The sequence below is a fragment of the Carassius carassius genome, chromosome 38 (genome assembly GCF_963082965.1).
Source record: "Carassius carassius chromosome 38, fCarCar2.1, whole genome shotgun sequence".
Taxonomy (NCBI): Eukaryota; Metazoa; Chordata; class Actinopteri; order Cypriniformes; family Cyprinidae; genus Carassius; species Carassius carassius.
In genome coordinates this window covers 2,536,723-2,549,869 of record NC_081792.1, presented here as the reverse complement: position 1 = coordinate 2,549,869, position 13,147 = coordinate 2,536,723, and the positions used below count along the sequence as shown (strand labels likewise).

Here is a 13,147-nt window from a genome sequence, read left to right as displayed (position 1 = left end):
TCTGGCTTTGTCGGGAGAAGAGTGCATCAAGATCATCTCCCTATGGCAGGCATTGGGGGAGTATGACAGGAAAAAGACCATTTACCCACCACGTCACCAAACCAACCTAAAACAGGGACGATTCAGGGCCACTAAGAAGATTGTGGCCCCAGGTGTGGAGAGCACCAAAAGGAATGTTATATTTAGTAAACAGGGTTTACAAATTGTTTTGTAATATATATATATATATATATATATATATATCTGAAACTGGCTGAAATATCACCTACAACTTTTTTTGTTTAGTAACCTGACACCTTCATGACTAGCTTATCTTGGTTATAACATAAATTATTAGCTGTGATTTACATTTAATTCTGACTATATATAGTAGGTTGCTAAGTATGTTACATTGCTATGGACACAGTTACAACCGTACATTGGAATAATTAATTTAGCAGAAACAAAGCAATCATTTCTTAAATCGGTAAAATCATTTTGTATCAATATGTTGTGTCAAATAATTTGTCTTTTACTGTACTTTAGTAAGTAGCCATGTAATAAGCGGGATAATATGCAGTCATTATTGTGAAAAAAATCTGACAGGCTGACTAACAACACCCTGTAATAATTCCACAACACAGTAATCCAGTAGAGACCTGATTTATTGATATGACATTTCAACATCAATCTAAAAACAAAACAAAGAAAGACAACATAACTATGGGCAGATATTATCAATGAACATTTAGACAACACAAAGCAAAACAGACAGAATAGGAAAGGGAAAATAAAAATAAGATCACACAATGAAAACAATCTTACATTAATAATATGTATCCTGTTGTAATTTGCAGGTGTCTCGTTGGGGCTCATAGTCCTGCACAGTCGCCTGACTGCAACCGAGTGGTGGAGGCCATTTTCACAAGGCTCTGTGCTCTCTACCCAAACGCAGTGAGCTGTGACGGAGTAAGGGTGTCCCGCTTCACTGTTGAAGCACGTGCTTACAAGCACATCCGAGAGTGCATCCTCACTAATGCTAAGGTGATGAGTGAGACCACCATCCAGCTCCCAGAAGTGAACGCTGCAACAGTCACACAATGGTGAGTAAATAAGCATTGTCACCGCTAAGCCTAAACTTAAAGCAGCTAAGGGCTGATGTTACACGGCAACTTTTTTTGATCAATGCTGCTGGGCAACTTTGGTTAATATTGCCATCAACAGGCAACCAGGTAAGACACAGAGCGCAAGATTGATCTGAAGTATCCAGATTGAAATTTGTTACCCATTCTCAGTGGGGAACATACCCAAGAAACACTTCTCAAAATTTCTTGTATCATCAGCCTTAATGTAACCATGGCTGCTTTGCAGGTCTAGAAACAAATCAACAAGAGTTCAACTTCTGTTTTCTTCTTCATTATGAAAGATAAGATTTATGACATGGATCAGCTGTCTTCAGCAGACTGCAAGAATCAATAATTCATAATACAATGTTAGTCTCAATAAAGTAGCCATTTCACAAAAGCAGTAATACATTAGACGACTGCTGTGTGATCTCAGCTGTGTCATGCTGCTGCGTCATAGTCATGACAAATAGTAGTTGATCTTTTGTATTGCTTAAATGTTTATTAATATTGGGTGTTTTATGTTTCCCAGGTTCAGCAGGCGTGGCAAGTCACAGGAACAAGAGATTTTGAAGCAGGGTATCCAAGCCCCAGACGCACCCATGGCAGGCCCCGAGACGCTTCCTGCGGCTATGTAGAAAGGACCAACTCTCTATCCAGGCAATTTGGCTGAGTCTCACCTTTTTATCCTGCCACCAAACACTGCTGGGAAGGCAAAACTTAAGGGGAGGTTGCAACCCCAGGCCATCTCCCAGGCTCCAACATCACATCAAGGCCTTCCTGTCATTGCACCAGCACTACCCATCTCTCTCCCTTTCATTTTACCATCTGTGCAGCTTCCTACAGTGAAAGGCACTTGCGCGCCATCCTCTACAGTGCCAGGTACCTCACAGGTGATGTTCTTCAACTTCCCTTTACCTTCAGCTCTGCCACCATCAGCTCAGACACAGACATCCGGTCAAGATGTTCCTTACTCCACTCAGCAATATAGAAAGAGAAAACTGGAGAGGGAGCGCACTGGAACTGTCACAAGAAAATATGTGAAGAAGACAGATGTCATTCTTTGCAGAAAGTGTAACAAAGAGAGAAAGCTACCATCACATCTTCAGTACTTTGGCAACTGGTTCTGCAAAGAGTCTGAGACTCAATCATATGGTGAATGGAGGGCTGTGCTGCAGGAACGAGGTTATAGAAGAAAAAAAAGGGGAATGGCAACCCTCCAGTTTCTTAAAACTGCTATTTCAGCACATTATATTTTTATTTGGTTAATGTTTGCTTTATAGTGCAATTTAAAAGTCTCCAACAATGACAGCTGTCTCTAAAATGTGTAATTACTGTGTGTTTCCTCTGCTGCATGCCTCTGTTGAAACAATATTTCATACCATTATATATATATGGTATGTTTATGTTTTTATTATTATCATTATTTTGTTTTTGGTATATTTGATTTACAATTTTTTTTAGGGGCGAATATGTCATAATTGCACTACTGTGGTCCATTTTTGTTTTGATTTACTTTTTTTTGGCTAATATGTCAAAATTGCACTACTGTGGTAAATGTTTGTCTTGGTTTACTATTTATTATTTTCTTAGTCTGATGTCAAAATTGCACTGCAAATGTTTGTTTTGGTTTGATATTTATTATATTTTTACACTGATATGTAAAAAGTTTACTACTGTGGTAAACATTTTTGGTTTACTGTTTATTATTTTTAATTGATGTGTCAAAATTGCACTACTGTTCTAAATGTTTTATTGGCTTTAAAATGTATATGGAGATTAAACGGGGTTGTTAATATTTGCCCTCACACTATTGTTATTGTGTTTGTTTTGGTTTGATATTTATTATATTTTTTAAACTGATATGTAAACATTTTACTACTGTGGTAAACATTTTTGGTTTACTGTTTATTATTTTTAATTGATGTGTCAAAATTGCACTACTGTTCTAAATGTTTTATTGGCTTTAAAATATATATGGAGATTAAAAGGATTGTTAATATTTGCCCTCACACTATTGTTATTGTGCCTTTTTGTATTCTCACAATATTTGTACATGCATATATATTTGCACTGCTGTTATAATTTTTTTATTGACTTTATATTTGCAAATAAAAAGGGTTGTTAATCTTAATTTTGGCACTAGCAATGTTTTTGTGCCTATTTCTCACTGTATTTGAAGTTGCAATTTTTTAAGTATTCCAGTATTACATAATAAAACACACACACACAAAAACATGGACTTTCAGAAAATATAATAATATAATGTTATACTGTAAAAAATAATATACTGTAAAAAATGAGTTAGTTAGCGCTGCGTTATTCATGTATTTTGTTGTGAAAATGCACAAAAACACAAATCATGTATTTGTTGCAATGAATATTTTCGTTTTGTCTGTCAAATCATTTCGACTTTTTTTATCCAGTGACAGCTTGATGCTTTTGTCCATATAAGGTATTTCCTGTAGCGTGCGTCACATAGTGGTCACGAGCTGGTACTTTTACGAGTCTGTTTTGGACTTTATGCGAGAGAGCGCCCTCCGGCGTCCGGTATGAATGAAACATACATAACGTGAGAGTGTTTACTTTGGACAGTTCCCAAATTAAAGTGGGGGGGACGAATTTACGTTCGATTAAATTATGGGGGAGAATGATGATTACGTACGTGTGCATCAGCAGCGTCAAAGCAGACACATTCCAGGAATTCCATCACTGTTCGGAGTGGGCCGCAAACTCGCGTCCCTGTGCGTCTTTTAGGATCTTTACCTCCACTAATGGGCGCCGGCCTTGGCGCAATGGATAACGCGTCTGACTACGGATCAGAAGATTCTAGGTTTGACTCCTGGCTGGCTCGCTCTGTGCTTGTTTTTCTCTGGCTTATTTTGTTGTTGTGTTTTTTTTCTCTTCTCCAAAATCCAGAAGAAAAGGCAAATCTTCAGGCATTCTTCTTTTTTTCCAAAAAAGACATATTCTGCACACCCTTTCCCATGTCTAGGGAAGACACGGACATGCTTCGGTATTGCCATTCGTCTCACAAGCACTCCGACAAGCTCGGCGATTATAGGGGAAATAAACTGCAGGCTGGCAGCCAGTTGATTTTCGAATGAACAATTTCATCGCTACTCTGTAACTGCTTCATTACTTTGAAGGGTATAATGCCATGTGGTTTTGATGTCATGGGCTTGCCATTTTGAAGCCTTATCACTAATTGCCACTTGGAAATTTAGAATAAGTTGTAAACTGAGTTAAACTGAAGGAGCGAAAAATCAGGAACTTTGCCGATTAAAAATTGGTCTCACTTTCATTTTTACCCTCACAATATCATTTTTGTACCTTGACAGAGTGACAATAGGCAGTTTTTCCTCTAGATAACGGTTGCCGTGTGTGTTTTCAAATGGATGACACAAGTATTTTCACCTGGAAAAGAGCTTAATTACGAGTTCTAGGTATCAATTCAGCAATCACAGGAATCTGCCCAAATAAACTGAACTCCCGGGGTGAGTAAAAAAAAAACAGATCCCTTTAATGCATACAACACTATATAATTCAGAAAACTGTCCTTTTGGATAATTCTTGTTTTGCCAAATTATTATCACATTGTTACAGTCGCAGACCTAAAGCAACTGGCCACTACAAGATCCTCCTTTTTGATTCCCTCCTCAAAAATCCAGCACATCTTCCTGCACCAGAAGTGACTTTTTGGCCAGCAGTAGAGCTACAAGACCGTGATATGTCGAGGTTCTGTCTAACACTTTGCCCCTTCGATAGCTCAGTTGGTAGAGCGGAGGACTGTACGTTGGAGTGTTGGCAATCCTTAGGTCGCTGGTTCGACTCCGGCTCAAAGGAGGTCTTTTTTTCAAGTGCTCACCCTTTTTTTGGTTTGGAGCTGGCTTCCTCGCAGCTGTTAGCAGAGCTTGAATTCGCAGTCCACAATTGGAAGCCAAAAGAGCTTTCCCTGACCGGGAATCGAACCAAGGCCGCGGCGGTGAGAGCAACGAATCCTAACCACTAGACCACCAGGGAGGGGCTGGTGGGCTGGTAGGCTTACCTCCTGAAAACAAGGTGAGAATAAGCAGACAGCAATGCTTGCCACGGTCACATCTAAAACCAACAACTCTGTAGCAATCAGGGGTCTTTACTATTGGTGGGCCAGTGGCGCAATGGATAACACGTCTGACTACGGATCAGAAGATTCTAGGTTCGACTCCTGGCTGGCTCGCTCAGTGCTTGTTTTTCTCCGGCTTATTTTGTTGTTGTGTTTTTTTTCTCTTCTCCAAAATCCAGAAAAAAAGGCAAATCTTCAGACATTCTTCTTTTTTTCCAAAAAAGACATATTCTGCACACCCTTTCCGATGTCTAGGGAAGACACGGACATGCTTCGGTATTGCCATTCATCACACAAGCACTCCGACAAGCTCGGCAATTAAAGGGGAAATAAACTGCAGGCTGGCAGCCAGTTGATTTTCGAATGAACAATTTCATCGCTACTCTGTAACTGCTTCATTACTTTGAAGGGTGTAATGCCATGTTGTTTTGATGTCACGGGCTTGCCATTTTGAAGCCTTATCACTAATTGCCACCTGGACATTGAGAATAAATTGTAATCTGCATTAAACTGAACGAGCGAATAATCAGCAACTTTGTGGATAAAAGATTGGTCTCACTTTCATTATTAACCTCACAATATGTCAATTTTGTACCTTGACAGACCGATGATAGGCAGATTTTCATCTAGATAACGGTTGCAATGTGTGTTTTCAGATGCATGACACAAGTATTTTCACCTGGACAAGAGCTTAATTACCAGTTCAAGGTATCAATTCAGCAATCACAGGAATCTGCCCAAAAAAACTGAACCCCCGGGGTGAGTAAAAAAAACAGATCCCTTGAATGCATACAACACTATATAATTCAGAAAACCGTCCTTTTGGATAATTCTTGTTTTGCCAAATTATTATCACATTGTTACAGTCGCAGACCTAAAGCAACAGGCCACTACAAGATCCTGCGCCCACACTGACCACATGTATGGAAAGTGCGCCAATGGCCAGTTTAAGGTGTCCAAATCCCGTATGGTCTAGCGGTTAGGATTCCTGGTTTTCACCCAGGTGGCCCGAGTTCGACTCCCGGTATGGGAACGCATGCTCCTTTTTGCTTCCCTCCTCAAAAATCCAGCACATCTTCCTGCACCAGATGTCGAGGTTCTGTCTAACACTTTGCCCCTTCGATAGCTCAGCTGGTAGAGTGGAGTACTGTAGGTTGGAGTGTTGGCAATCCTTAGGTCGCCAGCTCGAAGGAGGTCTTTTTTTCAAGTGCTCACCATTTTTTTTGGTTTGGAGCTGGCTTTCTCGCAGCTGTTAGCAGAGCTTTAATTCGCAGTCCACAATTGGAAGCCAAAAGAGCTTTCACTGACCGGGAATCGAACCCGGGGCGCGGCGGTGAGAGGGCCGAATCCTAAACACTAGACCACCAGGGAGGGGCTGGTGGACTGGTGGGCTGGTGGGCTTACCTCCTGATAACAAGGTGAGAATAAGCAGACAGCAATGCTTGCCACTGTCACATCTAAAACCAACAACTCTGTAGCAATCAGGGGTCTTTACTAGCGGTGGGCCAGTGGCGCAATGAATAATGCGTCTGACTACGGATCAGAAGATTCTAGGTTCGACTCCTGGCTTGCTCGCTCTGTGCTTGTTTTTCTCCAGCTTATTTTGTTGTTGTGTTTTTTTCTTCTTCTCCAAAATCCAGAAGAAAAGGCAAATCTTCAGGCATTCTTCTTTTTTTCCAAAAAAGACATATTCTGCACACCCTTTCCGATGTCTAGGGAAGACATGGACATGCTTCGGTATTGTCATTCGTCTCACAAGCACTCCGACAAGTTTGGCGATTAAAGGGGAAATAAACTGCAGGCTGGCAGCCAGTTGATTTTCGAATGAACAATTTCATCGCTACTCTGTAACTGCTTCATTACTTTGAAGGGTGTAATGCCATGTTGTTTTGATGTCACGGGCTTGCCATTTTGAAGCCTTATCACTTTTGCCACCTGGACATTGAGAATAAATTGTAATCTGCATTAAACTGAACGAGCGAATAATCAGCAACTTTGCGGATAAAAAATTGGTCTCACTTTCATTATTAACCTCACAATATGTCAATTTTGTACTTTGACAGACCGATGATAGGCAGATTTTCATCTAGATAACGGTTGCAATGTGTGTTTTCAGATGCATGACACAAGTATTTTCACCTGGACAAGAGCTTAATTACCAGTTCAAGGTATCAATTCAGCAATCACAGGAATCTGCCCAAAAAAACTGAACCCCCGGGGTGAGTAAAAAACAGATCCCTTGAATGCATACAACACTATATAATTCAGAAAACCGTCCTTTTGGATAATTCTTGTTTTGCCAAATGATTATCACATTGTTACAGTCGCAGACCTAAAGCAACAGGCCACTACAAGATCCTGCGCCCACACTGACCACATGTATGGAAAGTGCGCCAGAAGCCAATGGCCAGTTTAAGGTTTCCAAATCCCATATGGTCTAGCGCTTAGGATTCCTGGTTTTCACCCAGGCGGCCCAGGTTTGACTCCCGGTATGGGAATGCATGCTCCTTTTTGATTCTCTCCTCAAAAATCCAGCACATCTTCCTGCACCAGAAGTGACTTTTTGGCCAGCAGTAGAGCTACAAGACCGTGATATGTCGAGGTTCTGTCTAACACTTTGCCCCTTTGATAGCTCAGCTGGTAGAGCGGAGGACTGTAGGTTGGAGTGTTGGCAATCCTTAGTTCGCTGGTTCGACTCCGGCTCGAAGGAGGTCTTTTTTTCAAGTGCTCACCATTTTTTTGGTTTGGAGCTGGCTTTCTCGCAGCTGTTAGCAGAGCTAGAATTCGCAGTCCACAATTGGAAGCCAAAAGAGCTTTCCCTGACCGGGAATCGAACCCAGGCCGCGGCGGTGAGAGCGCCGAATCCTAACCACTAGACCACCAGGGAGGGGCTGATGGGCTGGTGGGCTGGTGGGCTGGTGGGCTGGTGGGCTGGTGGGCTGGAGGGCTTACCTCCTGAAAACAAGGTGAGAATAAGCAGACACCAATGCTTGCCACTGTCACATCTAAAACCAACAACTCTGTAGCAATCAGGGGTCTTTACTATTGGTGGGCCAGTGGCGCAATGGATAACGCGTCTGACTACGCATCAGAAGATTCTAGGTTTGACTCCTGGCTGGCTTGCTCTGTGCTTGTTTTTCTCCGGCTTATTTTGTTGTTGTGTTTTTTTTTCTCTTCTCCAAAATCCAGAAGAAAAGGCAAATCTTCAGACATTCTTCTTTTTTTTCAAAAAAGATATATTCTGCACACCCTTTCCAATGTCTAGGGAAGACACGGACATGCTTCGGTATTGCCATTCGTCTCACAAGCACTCCGACAAGCTCGGCGATTATCGGGGGAAATAAACTGCAGGCTGCTGATTAAATGCCCAGTTAAAGCTGGCCAATTCCCATATGTCTAGCAGTTAGGATTCCTGGATTTCTCCCATGCAGCCAGGGGTCCACTCCCGTGATGGGAAAGCTTGATCTTTTTTGCTTCCCGAATCTCCCGAATGTTGTTTGGTATCTCCTTATATACATTAAATGGGGCGGTTCCACATAGTCAAACTTTTCCTTATGATTACAATTTTAATACCTCCCTAGAGAGGAGAGGCTCCCTGCTTGATTTATTCTAAACAAAGGCCCTGTATGTATGTCTGACCATATTTTTCTCCTCAGTTTTTTACATTCCAGCACGTAGCTTTCTATTACCTATAAGATTATAATGGAGTAATAACTAGCAACAAAAATGGCTAGATTCACATTGATTATATACTTGTTTAATTAAAATCTTACTAATAAAAATCTTCCACAACTGCAGTCTGGCAGCCAGTTGATTTTCGAATGAACAATTTCATCGCTACTCTGTAACTGCTTCATTACTTTGAAGGGTGTAATGCCATGTTGTTTTGATGTCACGGGCTTGCCATTTTGAAGCCTTATCACTAATTGCCACCTGGACATTGAGAATAAATTGTAATCTGCATTAAACTGAACGAGCGAATAATCAGCAACTTTGCGGATAAAAAATTGGTCTCACTTTCATTATTAACCTCACAATATGTCAATTTTGTACCTTGACAGACCGATGATAGGCAGATTTTCATCTAGATAACGGTTGCAATGTGTGTTTTCAGATGCATGACACAAGTATTTTCACCTGGACAAGAGCTTAATTACCAGTTCAAGGTATCAATTCAGCAATCACAGGAATCTGCCCAAAAAAACTAAACCCCCGGGGTGAGTAAAAAAAACAGATCCCTTGAATGCATACAACACTATATAATTCAGAAAACCGTCCTTTTGGATAATTCTTGTTTTGCCAAATTATTATCACATTGTTACAGTCGCAGACCTAAAGCAACAGGCCACTACAAGATCCTGCGCCCACACTGACCACATGTATGGAAAGTGCGCCAATGGCCAGTTTAAAGTGTCCAAATCTCATATGGTCTAGCGGTTAGGATTCCTGGTTTTCACCCGTTTTTTTTTTTTTTTGCCATTCGTATGTCAATTTTGGACCTTGACAGACCGACGATAGACAGTTTTTCATCCAGATAACGGTTGCAATGTGTGTTTTCAGATGCATGACACAAGTATTTTCACCTGGACAAGAGCTTACTTACCAGTTCAAGGTATCAATTCAGCAATCACAGGAATCTGCCCAAAAAAACTGAACCCCCGGGGTGAGTAAAAAAACAGATCCCTTGAATGCATACAACACTATATAATTCAGAAAACCGTCCTTTTGGATAATTCTTGTTTTGCCAAATGATTATCACATTGTTACAGTCGCAGACCTAAAGCAACAGGCCACTACAAGATCCTGCGCCCACACTGACCACATGTATGGAAAGTGCGCCAGAAGCCAATGGCCAGTTTAAGGTTTCCAAATCCCATATGGTCTAGCGCTTAGGATTCCTGGTTTTCACCCAGGCGGCCCAGGTTTGACTCCCGGTATGGGAACGCATGCTCCTTTTTGATTCCCTCCTCAAAAATCCAGCACATCTTCCTGCACCAGAAGTGACTTTTTGGCCAGCAGTAGAGCTACAAGACCGTGATATGTCGAGGTTCTGTCTAACACTTTGCCCCTTTGATAGCTCAGCTGGTAGAGCGGAGGACTGTAGGTTGGAGTGTTGGCAATCCTTAGTTCGCTGGTTCGACTCCGGCTCGAAGGAGGTCTTTTTTTCAAGTGCTCACCATTTTTTTGGTTTGGAGCTGGCTTTCTCGCAGCTGTTAGCAGAGCTAGAATTCGCAGTCCACAATTGGAAGCCAAAAGAGCTTTCCCTGACCGGGAATCGAACCCAGGCCGCGGCGGTGAGAGCGCCGAATCCTAACCACTAGACCACCAGGGAGGGGCTGATGGGCTGGTGGGCTGGTGGGCTGGTGGGCTGGTGGGCTGGAGGGCTTACCTCCTGAAAACAAGGTGAGAATAAGCAGACACCAATGCTTGCCACTGTCACATCTAAAACCAACAACTCTGTAGCAATCAGGGGTCTTTACTATTGGTGGGCCAGTGGCGCAATGGATAACGCGTCTGACTACGCATCAGAAGATTCTAGGTTTGACTCCTGGCTGGCTTGCTCTGTGCTTGTTTTTCTCCGGCTTATTTTGTTGTTGTGTTTTTTTTTCTCTTCTCCAAAATCCAGAAGAAAAGGCAAATCTTCAGACATTCTTCTTTTTTTTCAAAAAAGATATATTCTGCACACCCTTTCCAATGTCTAGGGAAGACACGGACATGCTTCGGTATTGCCATTCGTCTCACAAGCACTCCGACAAGCTCGGCGATTATCGGGGAAATAAACTGCAGGCTGCTGATTAAATGCCCAGTTAAAGCTGGCCAATTCCCATATGTCTAGCAGTTAGGATTCCTGGATTTCTCCCATGCAGCCAGGGGTCCACTCCCGTGATGGGAAAGCTTGATCTTTTTTGCTTCCCGAATCTCCCGAATGTTGTTTGGTATCTCCTTATATACATTAAATGGGGCGGTTCCACATAGTCAAACTTTTCCTTATGATTACAATTTTAATACCTCCCTAGAGAGGAGAGGCTCCCTGCTTGATTTATTCTAAACAAAGGCCCTGTATGTATGTCTGACCATATTTTTCTCCTCAGTTTTTTACATTCCAGCACGTAGCTTTCTATTACCTATAAGATCATAATGGAGTAATAACTAGCAACAAAAATGGCTAGATTCACATTGATTATATACTTGTTTAATTAAAATCTTACTAATAAAAATCTTCCACAACTGCAGTCTGGCAGCCAGTTGATTTTCGAATGAACAATTTCATCGCTACTCTGTAACTGCTTCATTACTTTGAAGGGTGTAATGCCATGTTGTTTTGATGTCACGGGCTTGCCATTTTGAAGCCTTATCACTAATTGCCACCTGGACATTGAGAATAAATTGTAATCTGCATTAAACTGAACGAGCGAATAATCAGCAACTTTGCGGATAAAAAATTGGTCTCACTTTCATTATTAACCTCACAATATGTCAATTTTGTACCTTGACAGACCGATGATAGGCAGATTTTCATCTAGATAACGGTTGCAATGTGTGTTTTCAGATGCATGACACAAGTATTTTCACCTGGACAAGAGCTTAATTACCAGTTCAAGGTATCAATTCAGCAATCACAGGAATCTGCCCAAAAAAACTAAACCCCCGGGGTGAGTAAAAAAAACAGATCCCTTGAATGCATACAACACTATATAATTCAGAAAACCGTCCTTTTGGATAATTCTTGTTTTGCCAAATGATTATCACATTGTTACAGTCGCAGACCTAAAGCAACAGGCCACTACAAGATCCTGCGCCCACACTGACCACATGTATGGAAAGTGCGCCAATGGCCAGTTTAAAGTGTCCAAATCTCATATGGTCTAGCGGTTAGGATTCCTGGTTTTCACCCGTTTTTTTTTTTTTTTGCCATTCGTATGTCAATTTTGGACCTTGACAGACCGACGATAGACAGTTTTTCATCCAGATAACGGTTGCAATGTGTGTTTTCAGATGCATGACACAAGTATTTTCACCTGGACAAGAGCTTACTTACCAGTTCAAGGTATCAATTCAGCAATCACAGGACTCTGGCCAAAAAACTGAACCCCCGGGGTGAGTCAACAAACATGACCCTTGAATTCATCACCATTTATTTCTGTAAACCACACTGGCCAGATTTAATGAAAGTGGCCTACAAGCTTGTGCCCAGTTAAAGCTGGCCAGTTCCCATATGGTCTAGCAGTTAGGATTCCTGGATTTCTCCCATGCAGCCAGGGGTCGACTCCCGTGATGGGAAAGCTTGATCGTTTTTGCTTCCCGAATCTCCCGAATGTTATTTGGTATCTCCTTATATACATTAAATGGGGCGGTTCCACATAGTCTGACCATATGTTTCTCCTCAGTTTTGTACATTCCAGCACGTAGCTTTCTATTACCTATAAGATTATAATGGAGTAATAACTAGCAACAAAAATGGCTAGATTCACATTGATTATATACTTGTTTAATTAAAATCTTACTAATAAAAATCTTCCTCAACTGCAGGCTAGCAGCCAGTTAATTTTCGAATGAACAATTTCATCGCTACTCTGTAACTGCTTCATTACTTTGAAGGGTGTAATGCCATGTTGTTTTGATGTCACGGGCTTGCCATTTTGAAGCCTTATCACTAATTGCCACCTGGACATTGAGAATAAATTGTAATCTGCATTAAACTGAACGAGCGAATAATCAGCAACTTTGCGGATAAAAAATTGGTCTCACTTTCATTATTAACCTCACAATATGTCAATTTTGTACCTTGACAGACCGATGATAGGCAGATTTTCATCTAGATAACGGTTGCAATGTGCGTTTTCAGATGCATGACACAAGTATTTTCACCTGGACAAGAGCTTAATTACCAGTTCAAGGTATCAATTCAGCAATCACAGGAATCTGCCCAAAAAAACTG

General features: G+C 41.4%; 6 non-coding genes across 6 annotated transcripts; 4 read left to right on the top strand and 2 right to left on the bottom strand.

Moving 5' to 3' along the window:
* The first annotated feature begins 5,249 nt into the window (after positions 1–5,249).
* On the top strand, positions 5,250–5,322 carry trnar-acg (transfer RNA arginine (anticodon ACG)). The gene has a single exon. It is a non-coding gene; the product is annotated as a tRNA-Arg (tRNA).
* Positions 5,323–6,169: 847 nt separating this feature from the next.
* Positions 6,170–6,241, top strand: trnae-uuc (transfer RNA glutamic acid (anticodon UUC)). Its single transcript has one exon. It is a non-coding gene; the product is annotated as a tRNA-Glu (tRNA).
* Positions 6,242–7,830: 1,589 nt separating this feature from the next.
* trnay-gua (transfer RNA tyrosine (anticodon GUA)) lies at positions 7,831–7,918 on the top strand. The gene is given in 2 exon segments: positions 7,831–7,867; positions 7,883–7,918. It is a non-coding gene; the product is annotated as a tRNA-Tyr (tRNA).
* Positions 7,919–8,023: 105 nt separating this feature from the next.
* trnae-cuc (transfer RNA glutamic acid (anticodon CUC)) lies at positions 8,024–8,095 on the bottom strand. Its single transcript has one exon. It is a non-coding gene; the product is annotated as a tRNA-Glu (tRNA).
* A 2,180-nt stretch (positions 8,096–10,275) lies between these two features.
* trnay-gua (transfer RNA tyrosine (anticodon GUA)) lies at positions 10,276–10,363 on the top strand. Its single transcript is given in 2 exon segments — positions 10,276–10,312; positions 10,328–10,363. It is a non-coding gene; the product is annotated as a tRNA-Tyr (tRNA).
* A 105-nt stretch (positions 10,364–10,468) lies between these two features.
* On the bottom strand, positions 10,469–10,540 carry trnae-cuc (transfer RNA glutamic acid (anticodon CUC)). Its single transcript has one exon. It is a non-coding gene; the product is annotated as a tRNA-Glu (tRNA).
* Positions 10,541–13,147: the final 2,607 nt, after the last annotated feature.